We start from the raw sequence: 20,992 nt of genomic DNA on the forward strand, positions 1-20,992 counted from the left end.
AATATGAAACATAAAAATGACAAAAAGTCTCAAAAATGAATCAATAAGCAAAACAAATAATCCACAAGAAGATGAACATAAAAATAACAAATTGGTTTCCCTTGATCCCATGAAGATACAGAAAGAATAACTGAGATACTTTTGGTAACACAATTGTAGAAAGGTATTCCCACAGAGATGATATTTTATCTATATATTGAAACATGATGAAAATACTCTAGCAGGAATACTTTACAGATATGGTCATCTAAATGCCCGTGAAGAGTAAGATAATAACAATATGAACATGGGGAAAATAGAATTTGTTTTGATATGAATTTTGGAGCCCTAAAAGGAAAGTTTAGTTCAGTGTCTGCACACCAGGAAATTGATCCATTTGTCATCTACTGTTGTTATGAAGAAGGCTATTAACATAATTACTGTCATTTTTGTAAGATCTTGGAGATTACCTACAAGAACAGAAGCTAAAGTCCAGTGGCATTCATTTTCTTGGTCCATAAATATTTTTTGTCCTGCTAAAGATTATATAAATTCACTTAAAATATTTTATTATATTCTCATGTTTTGTTTCATATCATATATTTAAATAATAAATGCATATTTGGGTAGAGGTGCCCTTCTGAAAAATAAATTAAAAAGTAGCTCACTATAACTGATGTTGGTTTCCCTCTTTCTGAATGTACAAAGAATTTCTGAAAGATTCCTAATTAACATTTACATATTTTGTCTTTTACTTTGTAATATGTGTAATATGTAAAATTTAACATTTTATATAACTCTGAAAGTAAATAGTTCACTTACTTAAAATAGAAATATCTAATTTGTTTCTAATGTGGTAGCATCTCTTTTAGGAATATTTCAAGTTGCCCTTATTTTTTTTTCAATTTTCTTGTGGCATTCTGTAAGTACTAAAAATGCTAGTAGAGTTGACACCAATTTGCCACCTAACAAATCTCTAAGTAATGCTGTGATATGCTGCTTGCTAGTAGTACTATGTTTTATACAGAGTGGAAGATTAAGAAGAGGTGCCAAAAGCAAATTATGAAGTGGAAGAATTTCAGCACCTAATTCTCAAGTGCTACTATCAACATGAATTTACTCACAGTGTGTTTCTATAACTGTCTGCTAGGCATAGAAACTGTGACATAGCATCCCTCATGTGAATCCCATGACAAACAAGCCCAACAAGTGACTTCATGGGTTCAATTAGCTCCAGATGATTATGTACAACATTTTTACTCATTAGTAAAAGGTGTCAACTTCTGTTACAAGATTTCCCCTTAGTAAATCAATGCGATATTCTCACCTATCATATGCATTTCTTACACTTAAAAAGTAATTTGTAATTCTGCATCCTCAGTCTGCTGAATGGTGCCAGAAACACACACACACACACACACACACACACACACCATTTTTGCATATTTTTGGCTCCAGTATTTAACATTTTCATCTTATGCCAAGGCACTGAATTTAGCTAAGAATACTTTTCCTCACTCAGAGTGAGCTAAATATTGCATTTCTATAATAGTTATTCTAACAATCATTTCCAGTCTGAATCTCTATCCTCATCTTCCGTCATTTATGTAATGACCTTACCTTGTATACCCCAGATCAAATAGGGACAATCTGGCATGAACTGACTAATTTCCCAGACTTATATTTAAAATTGTTGCTAAAATAATACCTGTTATTGCCCATATACTGACCTAATCAGATGAAAAACTATTTTTTGTTTGTTTGTTTCCCATCACAAACTAAATCATTAACCCTGATCTCCTCACAGTGCTATTTGTTTGATATTCTCAGAAAAAGTTATCCAATAGTTATTTTTTATACTTTGACTATTTCTTTTTTCAATCATTTCCTCTCATCAGTTTTTCTTTTTTAATTTTTTTATTTGTTGTAATTAGTTATACATGACAGTAGAATTCATTTATGCACTTTGATATATCATACATATATTGGGTATAATTTCTCATTTTTCTGATGGCACATGTTGTAGAATCACATCGTCATATATGTACATAAGGTAGTAATGTCTGTTTCCTTCTACTATCCTTCCTATCTCCATATCGCCTCCCCTTCCCTACCTTCTATCCTCTACCTAATCTAAAGTAACTATTCTTCCCTACTCATCAGTTTTTAATCCCTAAATATGAAGTCCTGTCTAAAATAACTTACTTTCTGAAACTTAGATAACAGTTAAACAGTATTATTACCTTAATTATTAAATAACAAAAGCAATAGTGGCTAACAAGTAAACATCCCATACTCTACTACTACTCTATTTTTTCATTTTCAATTTTATTTATTTGACATGTATACTTCTGTATTAGCCAGCTTTTCATTGCTATGACCATAAATATCTGATGACAACAACTTAGAGGTGCAAAGATCCCCCTTTAAATCATAGTTTTAGAGGTTTAAGTCCATGGTTTATAGATTCCATTGCTTTGGGCCCAAGATGAGTAGAATATTTATGGCAAAAGGCCCTGGCAGAGAAAAGCTGCCCAGCTCCTGGCTTCCAGAAACCAGAGAGAAGAAGGAGCCAGGGACAATATACCGACCTCAAACCTCCACCCTCCAGTGACATACTTCCTCCATCCATGCTTAAACTGCCCACTTTCTACCTCTCCCCAGTAGACCATTCAAATTATTAATCAATCAAATGGATTAATTAGTGGATGAGGTTACAACCCTCATGATCCAATCACTTCCCCATAGCCCTACCTGTTGACAAGGCTGAATTTGGGACCAAACCTTCACCATATGAACTTTGTAGGACATTTTAGATCCAAACCATAACAATTGATTCCAATATTTCATTTGCTACCAGTGTTCTAAATTTGTCAAACCCTTAGTATTGTGAAATTGTGAAAAATGGCAGTTCTTAGAATGGTTAAAAAAGAAAATGGGCTGTAAGCACAATATAAAATTAATATAACAAAAAGATTGCAATGCAACTTTTTTTTGGTTTTCACCAGTTCAACTGTGATTTTAGTAGGTCTGATTTTGTGTATTTATCCTGTAAAAGATTTATATAAATTCCTACAGTTGAGGTTTTCCTCAAAATCAAAGAAATTATGGATGGCATCTTCTTCTCTACTAAGTCTTACACTCACTGTGTTGGAATGATTGCTGTTTTTCCAGGGTAAGCAAAAATTAGTTGTGTTATGCTTTCTTGAGCTTCTTTGACATTTCAGATTAGATAATTACTAATCATGTATCTTTAAATTATCTATTCCTGATGTCTTCAAAGTTATGCATTAAGCAATAGAGTGATTTTTTTTTAATCTCAGATATTGTTCCTTTTAATTTTTTAATTTTACCTTTATTATTTTAGTTTTATTCTCTCTGCTGATAATCATAATATGTTCAATCTTTATGGTTATTTCCCTTTAAATATTTAAGCATAGAGAGACAGAAATTGCTCTTTCTTTCCCTCTGTCATTCATATATATATAATTTCTACACACTCTAACACACAGTAAATAATAAATTATATTGACCAAAAGAAGAATGCATAAGCTAATGTGAGCCACAATGTATGTTTATCTTACTACTTTCCCAAAGCCTCATATTTTTTTCTCATTTTTGTGGTAGATCATAGCCTGACTGTATTTGTACTACACAGTTTATTAATCATAGTCCCAATAGTGAAATCCCAAATAGTCTACCTATCTTGATTGAGAAAATGAGGAATGAGAAACATCACAGACTGAAATGCTTTTAAAAAACATAAAATAGGTTTATATGAGAATAGCAAATGGAAAATATATAGAATAACAAAATACATAATATTATGTCCTATATGACTATCTTGATATAGATACTATGAAAGAGAAAATGGATAATAAATTTAATCAAAGCTGAAAATCTTGAAAACAACATATAGCTTTTACACAGTGTTTTCCTTTTCAAACCATTTATGCAGTTTAACCCATAGAATAATTTACAATAAAATAGTTTTAATTGTTTTTCAATCATCCATAGTATTACTTATAGTTAAGATCAATCAGGGAACTTTAACTAGATTTATTCCTAAAGAAGTGACTCCAGTTAAGTTTATCATGTGTCCTTTTATGTAAAAGTAGATTCAGTTTCCTAGTTTGATTGAAAATTGGCTAATCTTCCCATTGAATAATTAATTTTCTTTCCAACATCTTCATAATAGATGAAAATAAAAGTGAGCCAAATTTACAGCATACATTTTAACAAGAATCCCTAGTCTCACCAATCCTAAAACTCTGGCCAGAGCATCAGGCAAAAGAAGAAAATTAAAGGTATACAAATAGTAAAATAAGAGTTAAAATTCTCTGTTTGCTGAGGACATGATCCTGTGTTTAACAGACACAAAAATTCTACCAGAAGACTTCTAGAGAGGATAATTTTAGTAAAATAGTGAATAAAATCAACAAACATAAATCAATGGCTTTCCTATACTCCAATAATGAATTCGCTAAAAAAATAGGAAATCTATTACATTCACAATAATCTAAAAAGAAAAAAACTTGGGAATTAATATAATGAAGGATATCAAGGATCTCTACAATGAAAACTATAGAACATTTAAGAAATTGAAGAAGACCCTAGAATATGGAGAAACTTCCCATGTTCTTGCATAGGCAGAATTAATATTATCAAAAATGGCTATACTACAAAAAGCATTATACAAATTCAATGCAGTTACCATTTAAATACCAGTGGCATTCTTCACAGAACTATAATAAAAGTCCTAAAATTCATTTGGAAAAATAAGAGGGCCAGAATAGCCAAAGCAATACTGAGCAAAGAGATCAATGTAGGCCTCAAAATATCAGAGCTCAAAATATACTAGTGTGATTGCCTCTAACTTTCTGAGGTTACAGATATTTTTCAAAAAGAACATGGCAGTGTTTTACCTGACCTTTTGGGTTTAGGATGATTCTTAAGCATGCTGCTTTTCTTTTGAAATAGATATTAATAAATGCACCTAAAGTAAAGATCATAGACTTCTTATGCTATGAACCATTCCTGGTTCCATACTGCAACAATATAGTTTTTATTCTTAAGATTTAAGCAGCCTGGAAACTCACATGACATGTAAAATATAGATTCATTGTATGACTTAACCCAGCATACGAGGGAAATGAGGATCATTGGAGATCAAGTTATTTACATATACTAGAATGGAATGAATTGAGACACATTAAATAATATAAAAATTATTCTATTTTTTTCACTTATGAACAGAACTTCAAGAATAAAATGAACATTTTAATAAGGTATAAAGACTAGACTTTAACAGAAATTGTAAGTACATCTAAGAGTATTTTGTGTATAAAATTTTTTATACTATGGTTGTTGCTTTTCCTTTTTAATGCACACAGCTAAATCATGAGAAATAATAAAATGTCATAAGTCTTGGCAATGCATTGCCTTTATTTAAAATGTTCGGTGGTTTCCAATTTAAATTTTACATAATGAAACAAGTAATGCACAGCTGGCTGTAGAAATACTTTATCTTTTAAGTGCAAATGTAATCAGGTCTCATACTTTGACATCTCATAATGAATCCTATCATTCCTGCTTCATAACTTAGAAAATAATGTGACTTTTTGGCCTGAAAGTTTTTCTAATCTATGCAAGAAAGGCAATTCAAAATCATTAAACACTTGTTCCACAATGTAAGCCTCTTAGCAAGAGTTATTTTACATTTTATAATTTGATGCCATATGCCATTTTAATAAAAGTATTTATTAGAATATATTTTGATAAATTTTCCAAGAATAAAAATCAACTAATTGCCATCCTTCACAAAACTAATTCTCAAAATATATGTTTATATTTCAAATATATGTGAAACAACATGTGGTATGTAATCCGCCACACTCACAGTGTCACTATATTTGCCTGTTTTAGGCAATTATGTCTTACCTGTAACTCAGATTGCATAGCCTGCCAGTCCCTGCAGCAAGAATGAACTGAAATCTTGTCCCCTGGCCCCAGATCCATGCAAAGAGAAAATATTTCAATATGTTATGAGAAGATTCTGTGTCGGGTATTAATTTAAATAAGTCCTCAGAATAATTAAGCCATAGATAATTAAGCAAATCAAGTCCTGTTACCTTTGCTACTGGATTTTCTTCCCTTTGCCGTTAATAGTGATAACTGGAAATGATACCTGTTCCTGGATTACATTAGAAGGCTTAGTTCTCTGTTCTTTTCTTGACAAGATTCACTCCTGATAATAAAGATCTTCATTGCTGCAAATGTTCGGCTGTATAATGTTTAGTTTAGCAACTTGGGTTTCCAACCATAGTTTCTAGGATTTCCACTATAAATTACTAAAATCTGAAATTTTCATATCTAACATTGGAATTTTCTGCTTTGTTTACCAGAAAATCCGTCGCTCAAGACCTCTACTTAGAGTCCTCCAGCTCTGTACTTGTCCTGCTCCTAATGGCCATATGTAAATTCAATCAAATTACCTCTCTGTGTTGCAATGATTTATGCCAGCATCAGTCTAAATTCAAATTTTTGGTTATTTAAAAATATGCACATCATATGTTCATGAAAAATGTGTCTTAAATGTTTCTAAAATCTGATTAACTGTTAAAATTATTTTTATAAGTATTCATTTTAGTTGGTGATTTTCTTTTTAAAATAAAATTCCATATCTAAGAATGGATTTGTACCATTTTCAAAGAATAAAGGATTTGCCTTAACATGGTCAACATGTGGTTTCTGATAAAGCAGCTGTAAGAATAAATGATGCAAATAATAAGAATACAGTTTCTACATTTCTGTACATTTTGTAGAAGCTATGACTTGACTGGCAAAAAAAATATATAATTTCTAACTTATGTAAACCAAAGCTACAAAAAAGCAGCTTGCATTTTGATATTATGAAACATTGAAAAAAACGTTCCAAAATTTAAGGCAGAAAAACATGAAGGGTGGTAGACTTAGGACTATTCCCTAACATAAAACAACAACAACAACAAAATAGAGATCAGATTGCTGATCTCTTAAGTTTACAAATCAATAAATTAATAAATTAATGTTATTAAGATTTTTATAGGGCGTATTTATCACTTGAGGCTTTATGTGTTGATTTAAATACTAGAAAGACCCTAATGCACAAAGAAAAATAGTGACGATGATAATTTGAAATGGGATTTATAACTTTAACTGTGAGATGTTTAAGCAGAGACAAGTACAGAGATACAGCAATCATTTCCATCATATAAATTTTTGTTGACACAATTTAATAGGATGTGTCATACTTGACTTTGTTTTCTGAAGTATGTTGTTTATGTAGAAACGCTAAGCATTTGGTTATTTTCATGTCAAACATTTTTAATAAATGCCACCAACAAAAATGCTAAACTAATTTAAGAAGAATTTACATCTCTAACTTCACGGATTCTGAAAACCATTTGACATATGCATGTCTAATTGTAGTTGCACTTTATATGGATACCAGAGAACAATAAAATATGTTAGTTGCCTTAAAAACCTGCTAAAAATTAGGTACAAAATAAAAACCTAAAGGATACTGCAAAAAACTAGAGAATTTTTATTTAATGGCATGCACATAATCATCATCTGTGCAGTGATTTTTCCAAGGTATACCAACATTAGTTTATACCACAAGTAATGTTTATATGATAGAAATTTTACCCCCAAAGAAAAAAAATAAAGGACTTGGATATCTTTTTATTTAGCTGTATTCTTTAGTAATGATGCAAATTGTCTTTTTTTCCTTTTTAAATGTATTATAAATTTACAAACACAAAATTTACATAGAAAGTGGAAGGGGGTAGAAAACTTTTATAACAAGTTGTTGGAATCTGTTAATTGTAATTACTAAATATGTATTAGAAAATTCTGAGTTAGACATAGAGAAGAGATAAGAAGATACCTTCCATTTACTCCTAGGCACAGAGAGGGGAACCATTCATTGACTTTAACATATGAGGTTTTTGGAAAGTTCAAAAAGAAACAGAAATTCTTGCAAATTGCTCAAATTAAAAAAAAAATGAAGTTCTTGGGGACCTTAACTGAAATCCATTATATATATATATATATATATATATATATATATATATATATATATATATATATTGCGTTTACAAAGGTATTTAAAGAATCTCAAGTTTTGGAAAAAATTAAGATCCCATTTTTTCCCAATGTTTTATTTAATTCTCAATATGTTTCATTTACCTGATTAAATAAGTAAAATTAGAAATGACTTTCTGAACCACTAAAATCTCCAATATAAAATTCCTTTCACTAGGTAAGAATTTCAAGTTATTGAAATACATCTGTTTTATGAGTTGACAGTTGGGCATGCTTTGTGTGTGTGTGTCTTTAGTGAAATAATAAACCACAGCATTATCATGAGAGACTAGTAAAGCGAGTAGACATTGCCTGGCTATAACACCTGGAAATCATGAATGTGTCATATAAAACCAAAATTGAAAATTTCAAATTCATTTACAGAATGACTTTAACATTATCAGCTGATACTACAATAAATACCAGAGGGGGAAATAACAAAATGAAATATCCTTCCAAATGCCACGTTTACTTGGTCATACCCACGAATTTGTGTTGTTTCATTCTGCTGGTAATACTGATATGAGCAGCCTTATGTTGAATTAATAGATTCCAACCTATGTAGTTATTTCCCTAAATCATATTTTAGGGTATAAAACATGTCCAATATTTTACAACTTGCTGATTATATTTTATAAATATATTTTATATTTATATTTTACAACTTGCTGATTATATTTTATGCAGTGGATTCATTTTGAAGGGTGCATTTACTAATTGTCCTACTTTACTACTAGATGACTGGACACAGCTTATCAACATCCAAAGAATTCTTTCCAAAGAAAGCAACACTTTTCTAATTATGACATTAATATTAATTTAGTTTTTTTGAAGCATAGTGCATTCATTATTTACATAGTACATTCATTCTTTATGTACTTGCTAGATTGCTAATTTATGTTTTAAAAAAAGGCCAGCATGTCTTTGTTATGTCAAGTATCTTTACTCACTGCTAATCCAAGATAAATTAATTGCAGTTTCTACATTCAAATGACTCAAAATTAAGTGGCAATGACATAGTTATTATAATAAAGCATATAACAAAATCTTCCCTTTGGGCAAGCAAAAGATATACCCAAAGCTCCGAGTATGGTTATATTGAAGGTTAACAATACAATTGAGGGCTTATTAAGTGTAGGAATTATCCTAAATAAGAGTGATGAGAAGCTATACATGGTAATGCACTCCTGTAAACCCAGCAACTAGGGAGGCTGAGACAGGAGGATCACAAATTGAAAGCCAGCTTCAGCAAAAGCAAGGTGTTAAGCAATTCATTGAGATCCTGTGTCTAAATAAAATACAAAATAGGTCTGGGGATGTGGCTCAGTGGTTCAGTGGCCCTGAGTTCAATTCCCAGTGCCCCACCCCCCAAAAAAAAGAGTGATGAGAGACAATATATCAATTCATATGTAGAAACACAACAGAGCAAAGAGATGACACAGATAATGGAACATTCAGAGATTTCTAAGTTACTGTGTAGAGATGGAATAAAAAGCCAATTAAGAGGGCAACAAATTCTACACGGGAGTTCTTTTTACTTGATCAGAGATTCAACCAAAAAAATTGTGATGTACTCTAGGAAATATTATCTTATATTAAGGGCAAACAGACCTAATAAATTGTATTATATTAATATTTTCCATTTATAACAAGAGTATTCATGAAGATCTTTCTGAAGAAAATAAATGTAAAAGTGACATTTAGGACAATGTATCCTTATCTGGGTACAGAATGATGAAGACTTTAGTTCAATTGGTCACTAGCAAGATGCAGAAAGTTGGAAAATTTATAGAGAAATAAGAAACAGAATTGATGTCTTACAATCGAGTGTAATGTCTGTATTGTGTAAATTCTTTATTTTCTAACACAAGCTAGGGAAAATGATATAGTTAGTCATTTAGATATCAATCTATCACAGAAAGGCACGAAGGCAGGGAGGCAGGAAGGAAGGCAGAGAGGAAATAAATCAGATTTGGGGACCAATTTTTATCATTTGTGATTTTGTCAATTTTACAACTAAGGATCCTTTCAACTTTGTATCCATTCTTTGTTTTCTGGTTTCTCTTTTTGGAACTGTTATTACTTTGGAAGTTATCTTCATTGGCTGAGTTTTAAAATTTAGCAACTTGGCAACTTTTCACTATCTTTATAGGACCTTTTGATGAATATCATAAAATAATATTCATTTGATGTGTTTCTGGAAAAAGAACTACATGAATCCAGGCACATAAAACTATCACATCCAGGCAGAAATATGTCTTGTTAAAAAGCATTGTTCAAACAGTAAAGAATGTTTATTGCTTGATTGATCTTCTTACTCTGGTTATGGGAATTTGATTGCATTGTATTATGTATTCTCCTGGATATGGTATCTATAATGAAGAGCACCCACAAAATGTGTTAAACAACACATAAACAAAAAGTTATTATTGGTTTAAAAATATTATCAAAGAAAAATTAAAACTGAAAAGCAAAGCCCTTGATATTATATCTAAACATGTTTTCAATTCAGAATTCTTTATCTGGTATGAAATGAAAGAATAATTTAAGTTGAAGCAGATATTTTCCTACCAAAAAGACTCCTAAATAGCAACTTCACATTGTATTATCCTGCTGAAAAGAAAATTCAACTACCAAAGAGTAAAACACAGAATTCAAGAAATGAAAATACTATTCTACATAGGATTCTACTTGTTTCTACATAGGTGACAATAAAGAGAAATCTGAGGATGAAAAATCAAGGATTTTTCTATATGATAGCCCTTTTGTCACATTAGGGCCAATCCAAGAAGATGGACAGATTGCTAGTTGAGGAGTCTTGGAGGAGAAATGGAACTGCATAGTGCCTATGAATTTTAAACGTAATTAATAGAATTCAATAGAGACATAGAGAATCTGTGGATGAGATAGTGTCTTAGAAAACTAGGCAAATATAACTGTAGGTACAATTTATTATTTTCAATAAATCCATGTGTTCTAATGTATTATTTTTAAAAGATTGATAAAATGTGGCCTGCAAAAGGAAGGCATATATGATTATCGATACTTATCTATACAAACCTCTTAATAAGATCTTTGCTTCTAGATTCTATTTGGATTTTGCATCAACCCCTGCACAAGGCCAAATGTTCTTAACTGATTATAAAATTCCTCTATGTAATCTTTCTCTTCCCATCCCAAAACATAAGATATCTGGATTAGAAATGCACATCTGATCTAAAAAAAGTCAACTTCACTCTTTCCTTACAATTTTATTAAGATCCAGAGAAACAGAATTGACTCTTGTGTCAAATCAATGGCAGAAAAATCACAGTTCTATAACTACCTTATTGCATTCCCCATATTTTAAAATATTCTTTGTCTTTCAAAATGTTATTTATTCCCTCACTTTAAATTACAGAAGATCCACCAGAATGCTTCCAATTCATTTGTAATTTTTGCTTATAATTTAGAAACATTCTAGGCGTGACATTTAGAAATTAGTAATATGAAAATTCAAACTGAAAGTTGGACATTTCAACAATTATGTTTTAGAAATTCATAAAGTACACAAAAATTCAGTAAGATTATATAAGATTTAAAGAGTCGTATTAACCAATTGCTTCTAGTTGATGTAATTGCCAGGAATATATGTATGTGCAATATTTTGAACAGTATTTGAAACATTTACTATGCTAACACATGTAGAAGTTATATGACAAGTTTCAATAAATATAATAAGATTAGAATCCTATAAAGTAAAATTCTCTTCCCAAATGCAATTAGTTATAAATCAATAGCAAGAAATCATTACACCAATGTATTTAGAAAGTTAACAAACTCTCCAAAACAGTTGTTATGTGAAAGAAGATTTTATAAGGTAAATCAAAAATATTTTGACTAATATCATGAAATGCACCTTCTAAACCAAAGCAGTATTTTTGTAATATTATTTGCATGCATATTACAGACATCTAATTCCTTAGATTCTAATGATTTCTTATATCTGTTCTGATGTTATCAGCCACATGTGTTTTTTTCCAGTATACTTCCCCATTTTTTTATTTCTCTCTTATCTTCCACAATGATATTAATTTTGATAAAGTCATCTCTCTCTATGATGATATTAATGGGAATATAGTTTGTAGCATTGTGCATGGTATAGATTTTAAGAGTGATAATAGATGTATCAGTGTTAATAAGAAAAAAATACTATTTAATTAAATACTATCATTTACTAGGCACTGTACCTTTTTATAAAATTTAAGTATAATTTGTTAATTAAATTATATTATTTTAATGTATGAGGAAATGAAGACAAATAATATAAATTATTGATCCAAAATGACACCATATTTAATTAGAATGGTTTATGTCATGCATGGCAAGTATTTTCTACTTTTCATCTCTTGTACAATGGGGTTTGGAATGAATGCCACAATAACTTACATAGATATACTAGAAGTATTATTTATTAGGAATTATAAATAATGCAACTTTACTTCTATCTGTACTCAGAAAGACAACAGGGTCAGAAAATTCAGTGTAAGTTCTGTTTTAGTTAAGAGGTTCCGGTTTCCATTATTCTTTCTTTTTACAAAAAAAGTTTAAGAAAGCAACTTAATTTAAAAATACACAATCTCTTGGACTTTGTGTAGTCTAGATTTAGGACGGTGATTATTTGCAGAAGTTACTTGAGAACATCAGCTGTTTTTCACTTGAACACGTGGGGACTGTGGATTATTGCAATCCATCATGCTTTGGGATGAGTTAAAAAGATGTGGGGCTTGGGATAGCAATCCACCTTACTGAAAATAAGCTCTACTTTACTTATAATTAGAAGATATAAATGATGTTTCTCAGAAGTCAACTAGCTTGCTGTCCATGCAAATAAAAATTGATTATGTTTCTAATGGAATTTGAAACCAGAAAATCAAATCATTGACACATTAGAATTTAACCTGCAAAGTCAAAATAAAATGATCAACAGATAACAAATACCTTACATAGTTAAAATAAGACATTGTTTTTATAAATTATAGGGAGGGGGTGATCTAGGATGGTCAAGGTACATTCATTATTCAGTGACTACAGAGTCAAACTGCTTCTCACAAAGCAATGAGAGAAGAAGTTTGATATGTAGCTCAAATTTCCTTACTTCTTTTCACTGCTGCAAAATGAAGATATCGATAATATTGAATTTGGGGAGTTTTGTGAAAATTCAAATCACTAATGCATATAAACTTACTAATAGTTCTTGACTTACAATAAATCATTAATAAAAATTTAACTATTATGTTAATGATATTAGGTTATTGGCTTGATATAGATACATTGCTTTGTAAATTTTTTAGTATTGTACAACCACACATACTCATTTATATACCATAACATTTTTTAACTGATATTCAGGTTTATCAAATGTCATTTTAAGCACTGTGTTGGCACAAGTCTGTAAACTTAACTACTTGGGAGGCTGAGATAGTAATATAGAAAGCTTGAGGCCAGGATAACTCAGTGAAAACCTGTCTCAATATTTAAAAGACAAAAAGTGGTAGAACACTCCTGGGTTTAATCCCCAGTATGGCAGGAGTGGGGAAGTCATTTGGGTACACTTTAGTGTCTCCCTTCATCATTTTTTGTTATTTTTTCATTTCCCTAATATTGAAAGTTTAATGAGTAATCAATATTCTGATCATAGATTTTTTTATCTGATATTATATTTATTTACTTATAATACCTGGGTCATATTTATGTTTCTAAACTTGATATTTAAGTTTGGATTTTTTCCACATGTACCCCTAAGTGAAATTTTTCTTTCTTAGTAGTTAAGTAATAGTAGTTAAGACTTTCTTAGGAATGAGCTAACTTTACAAAATTGCATGGAAAAATGTCTCTTAATCATCCAAAACTTTGGTGTAGTTGAAATTTTAAAAACTCAAATATTTTCTTATTAAAGGAATTATTGAGTTTTTACAAACCAAGTGCCTCTGTAGCAATAACCAGCAGTCTATTTTCCTTTTTTTCTAAATGAAGATATTATATCTGTGTTACATATCCACCGAACTTTCCCATCATTTATCTAAATGTATAAAAACACAGTAAAACACCCGTGTAAAGTGCTTTGAACTTTACTTCTGATTGTAAAATTATTTACAATTTCTTTATATTGAAATTGAGTTTCCTATTCTTTGCTTCATTCTGCACATTTTTGTCAATACTTTCTCAATATTTTAGAGGTTCATTCCTTAAATCCTGAACAAAATGATGAGTTAAGTATGAAATTCTCTAAAGACACATTCAGGATAAACATGGCATGGCATGGAATGGTTCATGCTATGAAAGGGGCTCTGATGCCTTTCTCAGTTTCAAGGAAACCTCAGACATGCACCCTTGCTGTTCAAGATATCTGCCTATGAATGGGATATATGTTCAAGGTATCTGCCTATGAATGGGATGTTCTATAGTTCTATTTGTATGTAGTTCAATTTTCCTTGTCTGATATTATTTGCTTGAAATCTTACACATTTGAGAAAATTATGGTATTTTGTGTGTGTGTGTGTGTGTGTGTAACCATTGGCTAAAAGTCAGTGTATTGTAAAATACTTGAATTTCAAAATGCCACTCTACTAAAAAATTATACATTTGGATAGTGTGTGCAGAAAATGATGGTGGATGCGTATGGGTTGACAGACAAAATTACATATTGCATATTACACACTGGGAAACAAGTTTACTCAGAAAATATTACAAGGATCCAATCCAATCTTCCATTCCCTCTTCCTGGAAGAATATATTCTCTGTGCTTTACTGCTTCTCTGCTTTCTGGACAGTGTGTTGCCAGGTTATCATACTCAAGACCTGTTGGGTCATAACCTCATGCATGATGTTAAGAGTCTGTGGATTTAAAAAGTACCACAATGAACTGGTATATTATGAAAGTAATCAGTATAGACCATTTTCTTTTCTTCAGTAGAGGAATGCACAAAAATTAGTAATTCTTAACACAATTGAGGGAAAGATTAAGTTAAATCATGCATTATCTTGACATCAAGGCCTCTCAAATGACAAAATGCAGAAAAAATTTATGAATAGTCATGAAAATGTTGGAAAAATATTAGTAAAATCTAACCATATTTAAAATAAATATAACCAAAATCAAGCAACATACAAAAATAAATACTTTCTCACCAAATATCTTCCTGAATTTAAGAATTAATATAATTCAGTACATAAGTGGAGAAAATGGAAAACACATGTAATCATCTTAAAATCCAAAGTTATCTTCTTAAGCAGAAAACATTAATGAAATTCAACATCTATTTCAGATAAAATGATCTGAAAACTAGGAATAGAAAGATATTTTCCCAAAATGATAAGGGACATCCACAAAAACATGGAGGTAAACTCATAGAAAATGTTGAAAGACTAAACACGTCTTCCTGAATAAGGAAAATGATAAGGAATTGTGTTCTTACTACTATTCAGCAAAATACTGAAATTTCAATCCATTCAAGCAAGAAGAATGAATAAGACACAAAGATTACAAGTTTTTAAAAATACTGTGTACTCCCAGAGCATGATTGAGTACATACAAGTCATAAAGGCACTACCAAAAACTACTAGAACCTATTGTAAAATTAGCTGGGTTTTAGAGTAGAACCTATTAAAAATGAAGCCCACCAAAAATTATTAGAAACTGAAGTTTAAAAAAAAATGTCTGAGGAACTTAAAAATATAATACATTGGTTTAAATATAACAAAATATGTTCATGATGTGTATGTTGAGATTCATTAGGAAGACATAAATAAAAGATATGCTGTGTTTGTAAATTTGCTGAGAAGTATTCTAACATCTTTATCTTCAAATTGATATATAGTGTTAATACAACCCCATCAAAATCCTAGCAAGCTATATTATAGACTTTGACAAAGTCATACTAAATTCATATAGGAATTCAAAGGACCCAGGGTAGGCAAAAAAATTGAGGGCAAAAAAATCCTAAAACTCTGGAGAACCCCATCTACCTGATTTCATGACTTAGCATATTAGCTAAGTCATATTGTCATACAGATCAACAGAATACAATGAAGAAAACAAAAAATCAGCCCACACCACTGTATTTTTCCATTGATTTTCCTTAGCATTTAAGAGGCAGAAAAGATATTTTTGTCATGAATAATGCAGAATCAACAGAAAATCTATATAAAATAAAATCAATCTAGACCATTTGATTATATCACACCCCACAATAATTTAAAACTAATTGGAAAACCAAATGTAAAATTATTAACATTACAAAAAAGAAATGTTTGTAAATATTGGAAAAAGCTTCCTCAAATGAAGAACACACATATATATACACATGTACATACACAACAGTAATAAAAAACAATAAATTGGTATTTATAAAATTTAATCATATCCCTTCCCCAAATCTCCAAAAATGAAAAGTCAAATCATACCATGCAAGAAAATATTTCAGTAAAGATTTCTAAATATGACTTATATACAAAATATATGAAAAACTCTTAACCAATATTAATAATAACAAACAACAAAAACAAGTGGGAAAAGTATCTAAAAAAGTTTTATGATATAAAATGAATAGTTAACACATTAATAAATTATGCTCAATATTTTCAGTTCTCACAGAAATTCAATTCAAAATTAACACAAGATACACACACACTGGAAGGACTACAATTGAAAAAAAAATAATATTATGAGAATGTGGAGCAACTAGAAATCAAAAATATTGTTCATAGGACTGTAACATAATTGTTGGGTTCTTGTAATATGAACATGAAATTACTATAATGATTTAAAATTTTCACTGCTAGGAATTTACTTAACGGGGAAAAAGTCGACATTCAGAAAAAGACCTAAACACAATTGAACATCATTAATAGAAAAAAAACATCCAGAAGACCATCAACATGTGACTGCATCCAATACTGTGAAACATTCGTCCAATGAAATACTTCTCCTCAAACATGCGTTCACATGTGCATGCACACACATACCGAGAATGAAGACAAAACAGACAACTGACACGTGTAGTCACTTGAGTTCATCTAAAGGCGTTATCCTGAATAAAACTGGTCAAAATGTTGTATAACTTTATTAATAATATGTCCTAGAAAAGAACAATTAACCTATAATGGTAGAAATCTGATGAGGGGTGGACTGGGAAAGGAGTAACAAGGATGCCAGGAATGAGGAGCAGGAGGAACTCACATAGGTAGTGAGAAGTTGATTCTGTATCTGGATTTGGGGCTGTGATTGTAAGGATGAATACATTTGTTAGAGTTTATCAAATAATATATATAATTGTATTTTTTTAAATAATTGTACTTTTTAATACCAATTATACCCCAATAAAGTTCTTGAGGGGAAAAAAATCACACTAAGATGTCAATAGTTCCAATCCTCCTTATTAGAAAATTAAATTATACCTGTGTAAGGAAAAAAAAAAAGAGATGAGAACAGCAATTCCAAATTTGGGGGAGGAAGAACATATTAAGCAATATTGCTGAACATGTAAAATCATTGGGAGAAAATACAAGATAATGTAGAGTACAGCTCTTCACACACACACACACACACACACACACACACACTAAAAGCATATTTTTAATGTGTTTTCGCTTTTTATTCAGTAAGCAGATGCAGCTGTGTACTTTATGGTCTATGTTTTACTTTCTTTTCTGCTTATACACATTTAACCTACAAAGAAACACTTTTTACAAACCATTATTTTTCTTCTACTTTCTTTGGAAATGGAGTAAAGATTTAGGAAATGTACATATACAAATACATGTATATATATATATATACATACATATATATACATATATATATATATATATATATATATATATATATATATATATATATACATGTATATATGCATGTGCTTGTGTGTGTGAATGGACCTATTTAAGAACTTACAGAGCATTTTACTTTAATGAATTTGTGTCCACCTAAATTCAGGTCATAATTTCAGGGGAAAATTACAAAATACTTATATATTATGGTTATTTTTTTAGTGTAGTCCATCATTAAACTTATCGTCTCCCAAGAATATAATTTAAAGCCTTGTCAATCAAGCCATAATTAAGCTTTAGCTTGCAGAACAGATGGGGATTTTGAAAACGTTTTCTTTCTTTGATATATGTGAGGGAAAATGCTGCTGATGATTTTATGCACATTTCTGAATGTGCACATGTGTGCATTATAAGTACTAACTAGTTATAAATATATATTTAACACAACATTTAATAAAGTAATTAAAGCACTATCAATTCAGAATATGGAAGAGTAGCCATAATTCCCTCAGGCAACACCTAAAATCAGTGTCATTGTTTGGGATAAATATAGGTAGCACATGTTATGATTACAATGGTGACTATTTCACTTTTTATAGGCCTGAGAATATTTTCCAAAACTCTAGAACAAACATCATGGGAGGTAAGCTGATGAGTATTAAACACCAATGAGTACTTCATTCTTAATGAACTTATGGAAAGATCCTGTTCACTACTTTAGGTTTCTAATGATCCTTTAGCAATGTACTATGCCACATAAAGAACAAATAATTTGTGGCAAGAAACTCTATGTTTAATTTTTAAAATCTACTGGCAGTGTGGCATTAGCATATTCATTAGCTGAGTCTGTTGTTTCATCTGAGAAATGAGGACAATAAATTATCATCCTTTCATGAAAATGAAAATGAAATTATATTTTTTAGAATTGCAAGGCCCTATTCAGTTGTAAACAATATGAACCAAATAATATGTATACTTTATACACTCATTTTTGTTTTTAACAGAAAATTCTCCCAATGGTTTATTTTTTACATGAAAATTAAACCACTAAAAGTTTGCATAAATTGACCACCTCTCAACAATACTTAGAATGTGATCAACCTTTATTTATTCCACCTCTACCAAGTTGCAGATAATATAACATTAGTATTTTAGCATTGTATTGAATTCAAATTTAAGAAAGACATTTATAGGGGGTGTGTTATTTGGCCATATTTCTATTTAATACATTCACATTAGGATGAAGATAGATGGCATTGACAAAACAAAAATTGTATGCTTTTTTAAAAAATCCAAATTATATATAAATTAATTCTTTACATTTCAGGCTTCAAGGCAATGCCTCTCTTTTATTATTATTATGATTATTATTATTATTATTTTCATATATAAACCAGGAAAGAACTCACTAGAGAGTTGGAAGGTATAAAATTTAATGCTCTGTGTTTTGGAAAGAATAGCCTTACAAGAAAAAATCAACCATTCATAGAAAAGTGAAGAGAAGATCACAAACCCAAGGTGAGAATTAAAACTATTCTGCCCCCTCACCCTTCCTTTTAAAATTCCAACTATGGATTCCACTTCATTGCAACCTGGAGTAGAATCACATAGAGGAAAATTCTTACTTGTCTCAAAGCATTATTTAGGGTCTGCCAGATAGATGCCTTCACATTGCCTAAAATGCTATGACACTTGATTGTTGGGTGAATATCAAGAGAGACACTAATTATATAAAACTTAAGCCTGTATTTTTCATGACTCCACTTATGTTTGATTGTACAGTGAAAAACAAGTAATGTTACCTCTCAGAGGTTTCCTCCTTGTGATCCCAAACAAGTCTGTGGTTTTATTCTGGCTTTGATTTCTGTTTTTTTTTTTTTTTTTCTGGACTGACTTATGCTGTTTTTTTCTCCCTTTTTCTCCCTTCCTACTCTCCTTCTTACTGAAGGCTCTTAAGTTTTTTTGTGAGGATTTGTTTGGCTTATTTTACATTTTATTTAAAACTATCGAACTAATAGGAAAGTTGGAAATCTTTGGGATGTTCTTCACCTTACTTCCCTTAATGTTAAAATCCAATTCACACATAGTGCTAATAGGATAAAGCAAATTAGTATAACATTATCAATTACATAGCAAATATTTTAAAAAGCTTTACCACTTTTCCTTATAATATTGTTTTTTTCCCTCAAGATCCTAATTAGCACCCCACATTTTGATTATTTGTTATTCCTTTTAATCTCTCGTAGGATGTACCAATTCCGTATTTAAAAAAAAAATTACCTCCATTTATATCTGTCCAATCTTTCCACATGATTGGAATGAAGTTATGAATTTGGGGTAAGAAGAGAACAACAATGATATTTGTCCATGATATTTCACTTGTAACTAATATCTTAAAGGGAAATTCTGAAACTAGGCAAATCCTGTTTCATTTAAAATTTTCAACTCTGTATTCTTCTTGACTTCAGTAGTACTGTAGGTTTAGTATTTTATTCAGGGCATATTCTTTCTGTACTTTTAATGAAATTTTGCAATGGAGAAGTATACATGTAAGCTTCAGTTTAATATTTGAACTGGCAGGGAACATTTTAATCTTTTATTAATACTTTAACATTGATGGTAATGAGCAAAGGTATAAAAGACATCAGTGTATGAATTAAAGAGACTTCCTACAGAATACTGTTTTTCTTTTTTATGACAATGGGGATTTCTAAAAATTAATGATATATTGAGCTTTTGGATAGTAAAATTAATTTGGTTTAAAATAAATAAAAATCAAAGAATTTTCCAGTCAATAAGGACTGGACAGTTATGTTTCTAATTACAATCAACATTTGTCTGCCTAGGTAGTACAATATAACTGAGCATATAATAATTAGAAATTCTCAGTAATCCTAGAGAACAATAAAAATAAGGAGAAAAAAACACAATACTTCAAATATTAATGTGTGGACAAAATAGAGCACAAAATAGTCAAACATGGTTCATCTTCTGGTGGGTTATATTATTATTATACATTCTAGATATTTCATATGAGGCATTAATTACTTTTAAAGAGAGAAAATTATTTTTAAAA

This window comes from Marmota monax, unplaced genomic scaffold, assembly GCF_021218885.2.
Source record: "Marmota monax isolate L192 unplaced genomic scaffold, Marmota_monax_Labrador192_F-V1.1 WCK01_AAM20220418_F8-fsc00175, whole genome shotgun sequence".
Taxonomy (NCBI): Eukaryota; Metazoa; Chordata; class Mammalia; order Rodentia; family Sciuridae; genus Marmota; species Marmota monax.